Consider the following 13,967-nt stretch of genomic DNA (forward strand, 5'->3'; position numbering starts at 1 on the left):
ACAATGTTTTCTTTTTTCACTTATTTAGGCTGAAGGAGAAAAAATAGACTCTAAAGAGGTCCTGATCTATGAAGAGGATTTAGATGAAGGAGATGGCGCTGAAGGTGACTTGGAGGAAAGCGCAAAATTAAAACTCTGCTGCAGGCTAGCCTCCATGGCCTCTAAGCTGAGAGAGTTTATTGGCAACATGATAACCACTACAGGGAAGGTTGTCTTGAAGATTTTACTGGGTTCCTCAGGTGAGAACCTCCAGGTCCTGGGGCACACAGGGAGCGAGCTGGTGAATGATGAAAGAAAGAAATAGTTCTATTCCACAGCAACAAAACTGTAACTGTAGCTTTTGTGAAACTGGCCACATGTACAAACCACACACACACACACACACACAGCTTTTCCCATTCAGTTGTAGGTTTTATGTATTAGATGGTTTCTGTTAACCTCTGTAAAGCAGTCTTTTCCCTTAGTAGTTAGTTAGGTGACGTTTTCTATGTGACCAACAGGACCACCGTTCACCTTCCTCAGAGCCTATAGCTGGTGATCTGTGAAAAGGGACCCTTTTCTGTCCCTGTCCAGAGTTACACATGGGCTTTCGGAAGCTTGTCTGTTTACACTGAGTCATTAAGTCTCTTAATTTAACTCTTCAGGATAGAGTGTTTTTATTCCCCAGTTAGATGGTCATCTCCCAGCACACATGCCCACTACCTCTCCCTGTTGGCTGCAGGCTGCTCCTTCCATAAATATCTTATCTCCATCTTTGCCCTGTCCCCATTGCCCCATAGCTGCTGCACAATTATTCCATCCTGCTTTTGTGAAGTTTCATGATATGAAGCAACTCTTTTTCCATAGGAGAGTTAAAAGATAGAAAAGTGAAGAGTATTTCTCAAGAAATGTAACTCAGGACTTTAATGAGAAGTTGTTTCAAAATGCTCCCTGCAAAGTTTTTAAATGCCTATGAAGGAATGATTTCATTTGACCTTTTCCACTTTTAGTGATAGAGCAAATCACATTTTGTCGGGCAGGACAAAGGTTTAGTGAGGTTTTATCTGACACAGAATGCAGTATTATCATGGACCCTTGTCAACAGACAAGCAAAAGTAAATCATTATTTTAAAATTTATCGTGGACAATTAGAATGGACATACAGTATTCCTGAAAAACTGGGGGAGAAATAGAAAGATGGAAACAGGCAAGTAAACATGCTCAATTCTACTGGTTGGAGAAGTGAATGTTCGTTGATAGAGCTCAAGTGCCACAGGTAAGATTTCTTCATCATCTGATATTTCCCCATATTTACAAATTTCACTTTACATATGACTTTTTTTCACAATACAAATAGCACTAATTCTGATTTCATCAAGAGAGTGTGGTGAATTTTACTACCAGCATAGGAGGAATTCCTCTTCGTCTCCAACAGTGACGGAGGCTGAGCTGTGCGGGATTTCCTCCTCTCAGCATTTCTCACACAAGCACCACCCCTCCCACCCCCACAGGGATGATGCTGCCCTCTCTGACCTCGTCCGTGTACTTCTTTGTGTTCCTGGGCCTATGCACCTGGTGGTCCTGGTGCCGGACCTTCGACCCCTTGCTGTTCAGCTATCTCTACGTCCTGCTGGCCATCTTCACCATGGGACACCTGATTGGACTCTATCTGTACCAGTTCCCAGTTCTTCCAGGAAGCCATTCCCCACAACGACGACTATGCTGGGTTAAGAGGCATTGCTGGACATTTGAAGATTCCATAAGATAATCCTCGAGCCCTCAGGAGGACCCTACTGGGCCCTGAGCATCTGCTAAGTTTCTTCTGATGCCCACTGGTGGGTCAGCCAGGCTTTGGTGGAGATGGGGACATGGTCTCTGCCTGCTGCACAGTCTGGAGGGAAGAGGTGTTGCTTCAGGTGGGGGTGCTGCTAGGGTGAAGTGGAGGGAAGCTGCTGTTTGCAGCAAAGAGCAGACACATAGTCTTGGTTGAGGAATGAGACTAAGGAGAATGTTTTACAGCAAAGCATAAGAAGGATATGTCAGAGCATCCATGGGAGGGAGCTCTCAAGGGCAAACAGAGGACAAACTGAGCGTCAAAAAGAACTGAGTGATCATAAAAATGTAAAAGTAAAAATACATGAATCCATGGTGTGTGTGTGTGTGTGTGTGTGTGAGGGGGGGGATTTAATGGGCTTCAGTTGAAGTTGACTATTATCCCAAAGTCTTTTATGAAAATGAGAATTCAAGGTAAAGAACCCAGCATTTGCTTTGACTTTTAAGAAGGAATTTAGGCCATTCTCAGTTAATGAGGGAAAACTCCTCTTGACAGGATGACACTAACTAATGAAGGGAAAGGAGTGACAGAATTAGAAAACCACCATTTATCAGTTCTTCATGAGATACTTAAATCTGTTCACAAATTGAAACCATGACTTAAAGAGGCTCCTGGGAGGAAGATTGTTTGCAAGGATGACAATGTAAGCTTGCTGATCATTTGCTAATTGCAAAGGGAAAAGCCCCTTCTGGGGTAGTCAGCACCTTGACCAGTTGATCCAAACAAATTTTACTGGAGTGGGGTCCCTTGACCTTTCAGACTTCTAGGCTAGATGCAGTGTGGGGAACGAGGCACTGTATTGTTAAGGCTTTAGACCTAACCTCCAATTTCCAGGAAATGTAAGGGGCAAGAATGTGGTTTAATTGACTCCACAGGGAAGCAGTCATTAAGTCCAGAATGTAGAATGTAAGGGAAGAGACAGTCTCTGAAATCTGGTCTCTGAAAATCAGCATTCTGAAAGAGAAGTGTGTGTGGAGGGTGTGGGCAAAGACTGTTCTACTTCAAAGGAGAAGCAAGGAAGCCTGCAGATAGATGAGAAGCCCAACTCTGGATCACATCCCAGTTTAAGGACAAATACTTTTGAGATTAAATGGGGAAATTTCAATATTCACTGGTTATTAACTGATAGTACAGACTACCTGTTAGTTCTCAGGTGCATGGTTATATATGGATATCTGGGAAAATGTCATTATTTTAGAAGATACGGGGTGAATTCTTTAGGATACACAAACATGAAAAACAGGGGAGCCAAGACATGGAAACACCTAGGTGTTTGTTGATGGACAAATGACAAAAGAAAATATAGTATACATATATAAGGAATGTTACTTGGCCATGAAAAAGAAGGAAGTCCTGCTCTTTGCAACAACCTGGAATTCCCTGGTGGCTCAGATGGTAAAGTGTCTGCCTGCAATGCAGGAGACCTGGGTTCGATCCCTGGGTTGGAAAGATCCCCTGGAGAAGGAAATGGCAACCCACTCCAGTACGCTTGCCTGGAAAATCCCATGGACAGAGGAACCTGGTAGACTACAGTCCATGGGATCACAAAGAGCTGGATACGACTGAGTGACTTCATTTTTTTGGATGAACATGGTGGGCATTATGCTGAGTGAAATAAGTCAGAGAAAGATGAATACTGTTTGATCTCACCCCTTATGTGGAATCTAAACAGAAAGTCAAACCTGAAAAAACAGAGAGTGGAGTGATGGTTGCTAAGCACTGGAGGGTGGAGAGTATAAGCAGAGGTAGAAAAGGTACATATTTTCAGGTATGAGATTAGTAAATTCTGAGGATCTATCTACAGCGGTACTGTAGTAGTAGCACTGCATTGTAATAACATTGTACTGACATGTGCTGAGAATAGACCTTAAACCTTCATACCACAAAAAAAGAAAAGAAAGAGAGTAGCTATGTGAAGTGATTATTAACTTGATTGAGATGCTATGCATCATTTTACAGTCTATACTTATATCAAATCATCATGCTTTCCACTTTAAATATAATTATACCTCAGTAAAGCTGGAGGAACTGAGAAGTCTCTTTAATAATGCAGATTTACATAATATTTATTTTAAGCAGAATTTGATAGATACAAAATTTCAGTGCAGACATTAGTTCTAGGCTAAATGAGTCTTAGTTTCTTCTAGACATATAATTTTTCATTTATTGAACACGTATAGAAAAATGATTTTACTGTTGCAAGGTTGTTAGTTCCAGACTAAATGAATATTTCAGTTCTATAAGTTTAATTTTTGGTTTTATTGAACTCATAGAGCAAAAAGTTTTGCACTGTTGGACTTTTAGGGGATGATTTAATTGGAAATGTAAGTTGTATACCTTCTATGGGATTGTGGTTGCTCCACATACCCCAATTTAAGGTTCTTTTCTGCCATCTAGAGACTGACAATAGGAAATACAAAGACTAGTCAGAACCACCTTGAAACACCTCTTCTGTAAGGGATTAGTTAGCAAATATTTTAGATTTTGCAGGCCTATGGTCTCTGTGACAATTCTTCCAAGAAGCCATTTTAGTGCAAAAGCATCCCTGGATGAGATTTTAAGATTTTGGCTGCTGCTGCTGCTGCTAAATTGCTTCAGTCGTGTCCGACTCTGTGTGACCCCATAGATGGCAGCCCACCAGGCTCCTCTGTCCCTGGTATTCTCCAGGCAAGAATACTGGAGTGGGTTGCCATTTCTTTCTCCAACACATGCATGCATGCTAAGTCGCCTCAGTTGTGTCCGACTCTGTGCAACCCTATAGACAGCAGCCCATCAGGCTCCTCTGTCCATGGGATTCTCTAGGCAAGAATACTGGAGTGGGTTGCCATTTCCTTCTCCCAAGGTTTTGGCTAGGTTCTGGCAAAACTTCCTGGACACTGAACTTCGGATTTCAAAATATTTTCACATTTCATGAAATATATTTTTCTTTTGATTTTTCCCAACCTCTTAAAAATATAAACACCATTATTAGCTCACTAGTTATAACAGGTGGTAAACCAGAATTTGCCAACCAAGTGTGTAGATAATAGCAGTCCTAATAGTGTAATAACTTCCCATCTTTATCTTTCATAGGGATTGCCTCAAACTTAAAATATGATTGTAAGTTATGATAGACACTTTGAAGATAAAACTTTAAAAAGTTTAAAAGCTTCATCGCTATATTCTCATAGAGTCATTAGAAGCTGGGTGGTTTATCAGAGTATAGATAGTTTGAGCTAAACAATGCAATATATATATATTTTTTTTTTTATATATACACATATACATGTGTATATACACATGTTTGCATGTAAGCTGCCTTGTTGTAGATTCTTCTCCATTAACTTGGTGAAAATATGGCATTGCCTTTTAACCTTTGAAAGCTTGGAAATTTATGTATTTTAAATGATAGCTTTTTCTTAAGGTACTATTTTAATGCATTGCTATCCACCAACTGAGCTGGCAGAAAACAAAATGGAAACAAGGGGGAAGAAAAAGTCATCCTGTGTGGGCGTTTGTCACAAATTTCATAACCACAGAGACTCCAGCCCATGTATCTAGCTTCGGATGTGGCAGTACTCAAAACAATCCAAGTAGTTTTTGACTTCTTGTAAGCTTTCAAATAGGCTTTCTGGTAAAGATTAGCTTTATTTTTAGAATATATTTAGAATACTTTTAGAAATATTGAATTGATTTGTTTATCATTAGGATGCTTGTTGGTGATTGTTTGTAAAAGTATAAAAAGAATCAGAACACATGTAAACCCATGGCTGATTCGTATCAATGTATGGCAAAAAACCACTACAATATTGTAAAGTAACCAGCCTCCAACTAAAATAAATAAATTTTAAAAAAAGAATCAGGAAAAACACTTAAAAAATCATAACTCCCAGAAATACTGTTCATTTTTGGTCTGTATTCTCCCAGTGCTTTTCCTGTGCATAAGTGTGCCTTTTACAAACAAATTTTGAATCATGATGCTTTACTGTTGCACAGTATGGTGCACAGGCTGTTCTATAATTTGCTCTGTGAAACTTCTGCATCTCTTCATGTCATGAAATGTTCCTCTAAAGTATGATTTTCATGGACTGCAAAGCTTTTGATTGTGTTTGACTGTGTAGATGTGTTGTAATGTAGTCAGTCCTTGATTTCTGACCCAGGATATTTAGATTCTTCATTTTTGCTCTCTTGAGCATCCATGTTACTTATGAACTTAGGAACAATTCATAATGAGTGGAAGCAGCCCCAGGGTCCCTCAGCTGTGTGCGAGCCTCTGCTGGGCTGGCTAGTGCTCTGTTCTGCAGGAGGTCATGGAGGTTTCTCTGTTCCTGGGACCACACAATCCTACTCCACAGGTCTGCACACAGGTGTTGTGACCTGAAATCCTGCACCTGTGTGGAGCACACCTCTGTGGGCTCGTGTTTCTCTAAGATGACATCTTCTTTCTGGGTTCTTTCAACCCAGAGGTCCCAAGAGATCATATGATTCCTTCCAACTCCACTCACAACTGGGTGGAGTTCCTCAAAGGTTCTAGCCAGGGAAGCCCATGGAGCAGGTCGGCAGGGACCAGTAGTGGACGAGGCGGACAGGAGACTGGGAGGACATAGAGAAGGGGCAGGGAGGATGGTTGCCCAGGGAAAAGTTAGTGATTCCCACCTGTTTGTGCACAGAACTGTCCAAATTCTCCAAAACAAAGGTCAGGGCTGTTTTCTGATAGTTATGAGCTTACCTATGGGAAGGTTGGGCTTCCCTGGTGGCTCAAATGGTGAATCTGCCTGCATTGTAGGAGACCAGGGTTCAATCCCTGGGTTGGGAAGATCCGTTGGAGAAGGAAATGGCTACCCACTTCAGTATTCTTGCCTGGAGAATCCCAGGGACAGAGGAGCCTGGTGGGCTATTAAGTCCATAGGGCCACAAATAGTAGGACATTATTGGAGCAAGTAACACATGGAAAGGTTAAGGCAGAATGAGAGTAAGATATGAGACACTGGGGTATATGGTTCACATGGTTATAAACCATAAAAATCCAGTGCCACCTCTTGTGAAGTTGATCCAGCACAATAAAGCTTTAAAGCTAATTCACATAACTTGCGAAAGACAGATAACATACCACTCAGCAGTTTGTTTAATGAAATATAGCCCAGTTCCAACATATTCTGGCAGGTCTCCCTAAGGAAAATGGCAGACTAAACAGAATTTGGCTCAGTTAATCCCGAGTATGGGACTTTCCAAAGGTTCTGTGTTTCCTTGGGAATTCTGTAGACAGCAAACACCTTACACTTTGAAGGCCAGGAGGCAAGGGTCAGGGTTCAGAGTCCTCACCTGGGTTCCTCTCTGTGATAAAGCCACCAGTCCCAGCCAGTTTGTGGGTTTTCTGCACTGAAAGTGTGGGATGTGCACTGGCTGGAGGATGGGACCGTAGTAGGTGGAGCTGATTTGCTCTGTGGTGTCCTTGAACGTGAGCTGAAATGTGTTGAATGTTATAAACAAACATCTACTCGCTGGTGACTTTACAAAAAGCCAATTTTAATAGTGTTGGCTCACTGTTGACTGTTTCCTTGCAAAGATGACAATGCAGGTAATTCTGAGGTGAACTTATGTAAAAACAGTCCTGGACAAAGGCGAGGTAGGGGGGCGGTCCTTGTTTTCTCACCAAAATTATCTGGACAATCCCAGCAAACATTCTGACGTGGGCCAGGTGGAGGGCTTAGAAGGGGGATCAGTGTCTACTGTTTTCGTAATCATGACAGAGAGAATGATGGAACCTGTAGGTTTTATTCTTTGTGTGTTATGAGCATTTGTGCACAGTGAGCACTCATATGGGGGTGCCTGAATAGCCCTCAAAGTTGTGTCTCATCATCTCTGACCAACTGTCATTCCAACCTCTGAACTTTCTCTGTGACAGTCACAGTCACTTTTTCTACACTGCAGGGGTTGGACTTCTTTGCTCAAATTCATTTTGTTGTTTTGCTTCTTTTTTTTTCACCTTAGATCCTGCAATTTGAAAATGAACAAGAATTATGGCAAGGAATGGGAGAGATTTTCAGACCATTCCCTGTGGAGGCAGCATTCTCTATTAAATAAATACACAACAACTTGTCCCATGTCGCCCTTTCCATGTCCTGTTTCAACAAATCACAATAAGAAAATGCATTTTGTTTAGTGAAGGAAAAGCATGTTTATTCCAGTGTTAAAATGGTATAAGAAAGAAAAGCCAAAGCCTCAAACTTCAGCAATATTTAATCATTCTGTAACAAATGAGAAAAATGAAAAAAAAATGAAAAGTACAATATTCTTTATTATATTTATCCTATTCTTATACTAGTTATTAAAATGTCAGTAATGTGTCAAGAGTCATAATGGCCCCAATGCTGTCTTTTTCTTCTAGTTTGGAGAAGCCAGTGGGCTCCTAGAAAGGGACACAATGCAGTCACTCTTTTGTTGTGTCTGGTGCTGTTAGCTTTACAGGCGGTTGTCTAATGCGGTTTGTTCTAGTGCTTTTGCAGCCTCACCTGGGACAGCCATGGTGCTTCCCCCTCATCAGAGCCATCTGAACCTAGCACAGAAACAGCACAGAAAGATGAAATTGTTCTTAATGGAGGCAGGTCAGTGAGAACTTCATCTGAAAGCAGTCCAGTGTGAGGAAAATTAATGTCAAGCAGGTCATTTTCACTCTGAGGAATGTAAATGAACCTGTGGTTAACACTTCCCCTTTTTGTTAAGGGTGTCACCACCAGGTAGCCGATGGTTTAGTTTGTCCAGTAGGTAGGTGATATAACAGCAACCAAACTCTTGTTTCTTTTTGGATTAAGTGACCAATCTCAGACCCACTTCATTTGTGCTCATCTAAAAGGCAAAAACTGGGAACCAAGAGAAACAAATTGATTTTCCACAGATAAATGGAAAATCAATAGAATGTAAATACTTGACCCTCAAGTGCATTCAGGGAATCTCCACAACTGATGGTCAGTTGGGGCCGTGAGTGGGTGTGGTGTTGACTCAAGATCCCTGGGAAAGGGGGTCCCTCGGTGGGGTGTCACCCTGCCACCCAGATGACACCTGGCATCATGTATAAAGCAGCCACTGCCCCTGACCAGGCAGACAAGCCTCTGCACTGGACATCTGTCCAACCTGAACTGGAAACCTCCTAGCCTGGGCTTCTGGAAGTGCAGCCTTGACCAGCTCTGTCTTGCCTTTGCTCTTGAGCATGCCTCTCAGGAAGGGTCTTCTTCTAGTGTCCAGGAAAAACCCACCCTGCCCTGTGATCTGGTGTCCTAGCTGACCTGGAGGGCAGTCTTGCTCTGGAGCCATCGTTTCCACAGAGCAGCTCACCTGCATGGGTCACCTCAAGTCAGGACCTTTCTGCCCAAGTTCTGTCCCTGCTCTCAAAGATAAAGTGTGGTCCGCTGAACCTTGCCAGATGAAAAGATGACTCGTTTTACATTTAATCTTTCAAAATATGAAGAGGAATAGAGATTAGGCAGAGTTGGCAGTTATTTTTTTCCTACATTTTGCTCCAAATGATTAGTATTAATGAACATATTACAGACTATGCCTCGATGGTATATTTAAGTGCTTTCAACTGTAAAAATTAATAGCAAATTAATGATGGTAAAATTTCTCGTGGTGGGAAGATGGACTAATCCTTCAAGTTAAGATAACAGCTGAAGAAAAATTAAAGTGGTCTTTTGAGAAAGGGCATTTTGGAATGAAACAATTATTTTGCTATCAAACGTTTTGTTGGAAGGTGTGAGCATCTTGTTTATTAGAGCTAAGATTCTCATTCATGGACTGGATTTTAATTCAATGCAATAACACCTCATTAATTTTTTAGACTGTAGATAAGCCAACTTGGCTGACTTGCAAAGTATTTTGAGGATAAATATACAGAAGGATGTTGCCTCATAACTGCTTGGCATTCTGAAGTTCAGAATGTTATTTATGCAGTAACTGTGGCTGTTGTTGTCTTCATTTTTTTCTTTTTTCTTTTTCCAAACTTTAAACTTTTTATTTTGTATTGGAGTATAGCTGATTAACAATATTGTGGTAGTTTCAGGTGAACAGCTGAGGGAATCAGCTGTATACATACATGTATCCATTCTTACCCAACCCCCCCCCCCCAATCCAGACTGCCATGTAACATTGAGCAGAGTTCATGTTCTGTACCGTAGGTCCCTGTTAGTTATCCATTTTAAATACAGCAGTATGTTCATTTTAGTTCTAAACAAACTGACCCAGAAGTAAGAGATTAGCTCTGGAAATGTGAACCGAGAGGCTTTGATTTTTCTCTTCAGAGTTTCTCTAAAGAATCTATTTTTCCTGAGAAAACTTAACAATGGTTTTCATAAACTTGCTAGTTATTCATTTTTGGTGGAAGTAATATAATTGTTTTTCTTAACAGCTTTCTTGACTTATAATTGATATGAAATAAACTGCATAATTTAAAGCTTACAGTTTGATCACTTTTGACATAATCATACCCATGAAACCATCACCATAATTAAGGGAGTGAATATACCCATCTGTCCCAAGGGCTCCATCCCTTTTGTAATCTCTCTCCTGTCTTCATCCTCCTTCATCCCATCCCCAGGTAACCTCTGATGGCTCTCCCTAACTTGATTAGAATACATTTTCTAGGACTTTCTATAAATGAAATCATGTAGTATGTAATTTTTAATGTTATTGTTGCTATTATTGTTGTTAATATTATTATTATCCTGCATGGGGGCAGGAGTCAGGTCTCATTTTGCACTGTGAGAGTTCATTTCTTCTTCATCCTTTCTTAGTATAGTCAATCTTTTTAAATTTGGGCATTCTCATTGTTGTGTAGAGGCAATTCATTGTGGTTTTAAATTAATTCATTTCCCTAATGTCTAATGAGGCTGAGGATCTTTTTCATGAGCTGATTTTACATTCATATATCTTTCTGATGAAGTATCTGTTAAAATATTTTACCCACTTTTATTTGTTTTTTTAAATTTATTTTTAATTCAGGGGAAATTTCTTTACAACGTTGTGTTGATTTCTGCTGTATGACAGTCAGTATCAGCCACAATTATACATATATCACCTCCCTCTTGAACCTCCCTCCCCTACCCCCATTCCATCCCTCTAGATCATCACAGAGTGCCAGGCTGGGCTCCTTGTGTTTTATAGGAATTCTCACCAGCTATCTATTTTACGCATGCATGCATGCTAAGTCGCTTCAGTCGTGTCCAACTCTTTGCAACCTTGTGAACTGTATGTCAATGCTACTTTCTCTTCATCACACTCTCTTCAGATTGTATAAATTTTTCACCTTTTACTCATTTTTAGAAATCATGTTAACTTTGTTTTCTTACAGTTGAGTTCTGACATTTGTTTAGAAAACCAGGACACAAATCATTTATCAGGTATTTGTTTCTGCAAATATTTCTCCGGTCTCTGGGTTCTCATCCTTTTACTAGTATTTTTGCAAGAGCAGAGTTTTTAGTTTTGATGAAATATACTTCACAGCTATTCTTCTGTGAATCATGCTTTTGGTGTGGTAGCTAAGAAATATTTGCCAAGCCCAAATTCACAAACGTTTCCTCTATATCTTCTTCTCAGATTTTGTTTTGCCTTTGATGTTAAATAGTACAGAATCATTTATTGAAATGACTGTGTTTTGTTTTGCATTTGTTGAAACTCATGACCATGATTATGTGACTATTCTGTACAGTTTATCTCTTCATCTTTATGTGCTGCTGCTGCTGCTAAGTCGCTTCAGTCATGTCTGACTCTATGCATCCCCATAGATGGCAGCCCACCAGGCTCCCCAATCCCTGGGATTCTCCAGGCAAGAACACTGGAATGGGTCACTATTTCCTTCTCCAATGCATAAAAGGGAAAAGTGAAAGTGAAGTTGCTCAGTCATGTCCGACTCTTAGTGATCTCATGGACTGCAGCCTACCAGGCTCCTCCATCCATGGGATTTTCCAGGCAAGAGTACTGGAGTGGGTTGCCATTGCCTTCTCCTCATCTTTATGTGACTGTCTTAATTACTTGTAGCTTGATAATGTCTTGAATTTAAGCAGTGTCAGACTTTCTTTTATTTTTTTTTAAATTTTAATTTGAAGTTGTTTAAGCTATTCTAAGCCCTTTATGTTTCCCTATGAATTTTAAATCAGTCTGTGATGTCTATAGCAAAGCCTGCTGGGATTGAATTTGTATGACAGAAGAGTTGGTGTCAAATTTTTTTTTTTAATTTTTCCTTAAGAAGAACTCACTCATAAAATTATGTGAGTCTTAAATTTTCTTTATGGGAAGGTATTTAAGCACAGATTAAATTTCTCTAATAATTATAAGATTCTCAGATTATTTGTTCTTGAATGAATTTTAGTAATTTGTGTCTTTCAAGGAATTTGCCTTTGCATGTAAGATGTCAAATTTATTAGCATAAAGTTGCTAATAATGTTTAGTTTATTTTCTAGTTTTTTTTTGGTTAATAAATTTATTTATTTATTTATTTATTATTATTTTTTTTTACTTTACAGTATTGTTTCGGTTTTGCCATACATCAACATGCATCCGCCACGGGTATACACGTGTTCCCCATCCTGAATATTTGTACAATCAGTAATGATGTTATTTAATTTATTGCAGAGAATAACTATTTAATTTATTCAGAGAATTTGTACCATCTTTTTTCCTATTCAGTCCATATGTCCACATTTCCATTTATTATTGTTTTTCTTCTGCATAAAATAATTTTTCACATTTTTTGTAGTGCAAACCTTCTAGTGATAGATAGTTTTGCTGGGTATAGAATTCTAGGGTAACAGCTTTTATTTCGCTACTTTAAAGATGTTCCTTCATTGTCTTCTCACTTGCATTGTGTCTGACAATAAACCTGAAGTTCCTATTATTGTTACTTTATATATTAATATTGATGGGAAATTGTACTCACCTTCCTAATAACTGCTTACCTGAATTTAAAAAAAGAGAAAGAAAGAAACAAAAAAACCCAGCTCTAACATCCATTCCTTACCTTGGATGAGGGGTATCTCCTCACAGCCGCCCCTCCTGACCTTGAATGTGGAGTACCTCCTCTTAGCCCTCCTGCGCCCACACAGCCGCCACTCCTTGGACATGGGGAGAAACCTAAGTAAGACAGTAGGCACTGAGAGAGGGCATCAGAGGGCAGACACAGTGAAACCATAATCACATAAAACTAGCCAATCTGATCACATGGACCACAGCCTGTCTAAGTCAATGAAATTAAGCCATACCGTGTGGGGCCACCCAAGATGGATGGGTCATGGTGGAGAGGTCGGACAGAATGTGGTGCACTGGAAAAGGGAATGGCAAACTACTTCAGTATTCTTGCCTTGAGAACACCATGAACAGTATAAAAAGGCAAAATGATAGGATACTGAAAGAGGAACTCCCCACGTCAGCAGGTGCACAATATGCTACTGAAGATCAGTGGACAAATAACTCCAGAAAGAATGAAGGGATGGAGCCAAAGCAAAAACAATACCCAGTTGTGGATGTGACTGGTGATAGAAGCAAGGTCTGATGCTGTAAAGAGCAATACTGCATCAGATCAGATCAGATCACATCAGTCGCTCAGTCGTGTCTGACTCTTTGCGACCCCATGAATTGCAGCACGCCAGGCCTCCCTGTCCATCACCAACTCCCAGAGTTCACTGAGACTCACATCCATCGAGTCAGTGATGCCATCCAGCCATCTCAACCTCTGTATTCCCCTTCTCCTCTTGCCCCCAATCCCTCCCAGCATCAGAGTCTTCCAATGAGTCAACTCTTCGCATGAGGTGGCCAAAGTACTGGAATTTCAGCTTTAGCATCAGTCCTTCCAAAGAAATCCCAGGGCTGATCTCCTTCAGAATGGACTGGTTGGATCTCCTTGCAGTCCAAGGGACTCTCAAGAGTCTTCTCCAACACCACAGTTCAAAAGCATCAATTATTTGGTGCTCAGCCTTCTTCACAGTCCAACTCTCACATCCATACATGACCACAGGAAAAACCATAGCCTTGACAAGACGAAACTTTGTTGGCAAAGTAATGTCTCTGCTTCTGAATATGCTATCTAGGTTGGTCATAACTTTCCTTCCAAGGAGTAAGCATCTTAATTTCATGGCTGCAGTCACCATCTGCAGTGATTTTGGAGCCCAGAAAAATAAAGTTAGCCACT

The sequence above is a fragment of the Bos indicus genome, chromosome X (genome assembly GCF_029378745.1).
Source record: "Bos indicus isolate NIAB-ARS_2022 breed Sahiwal x Tharparkar chromosome X, NIAB-ARS_B.indTharparkar_mat_pri_1.0, whole genome shotgun sequence".
Taxonomy (NCBI): domain Eukaryota; kingdom Metazoa; phylum Chordata; class Mammalia; order Artiodactyla; family Bovidae; genus Bos; species Bos indicus.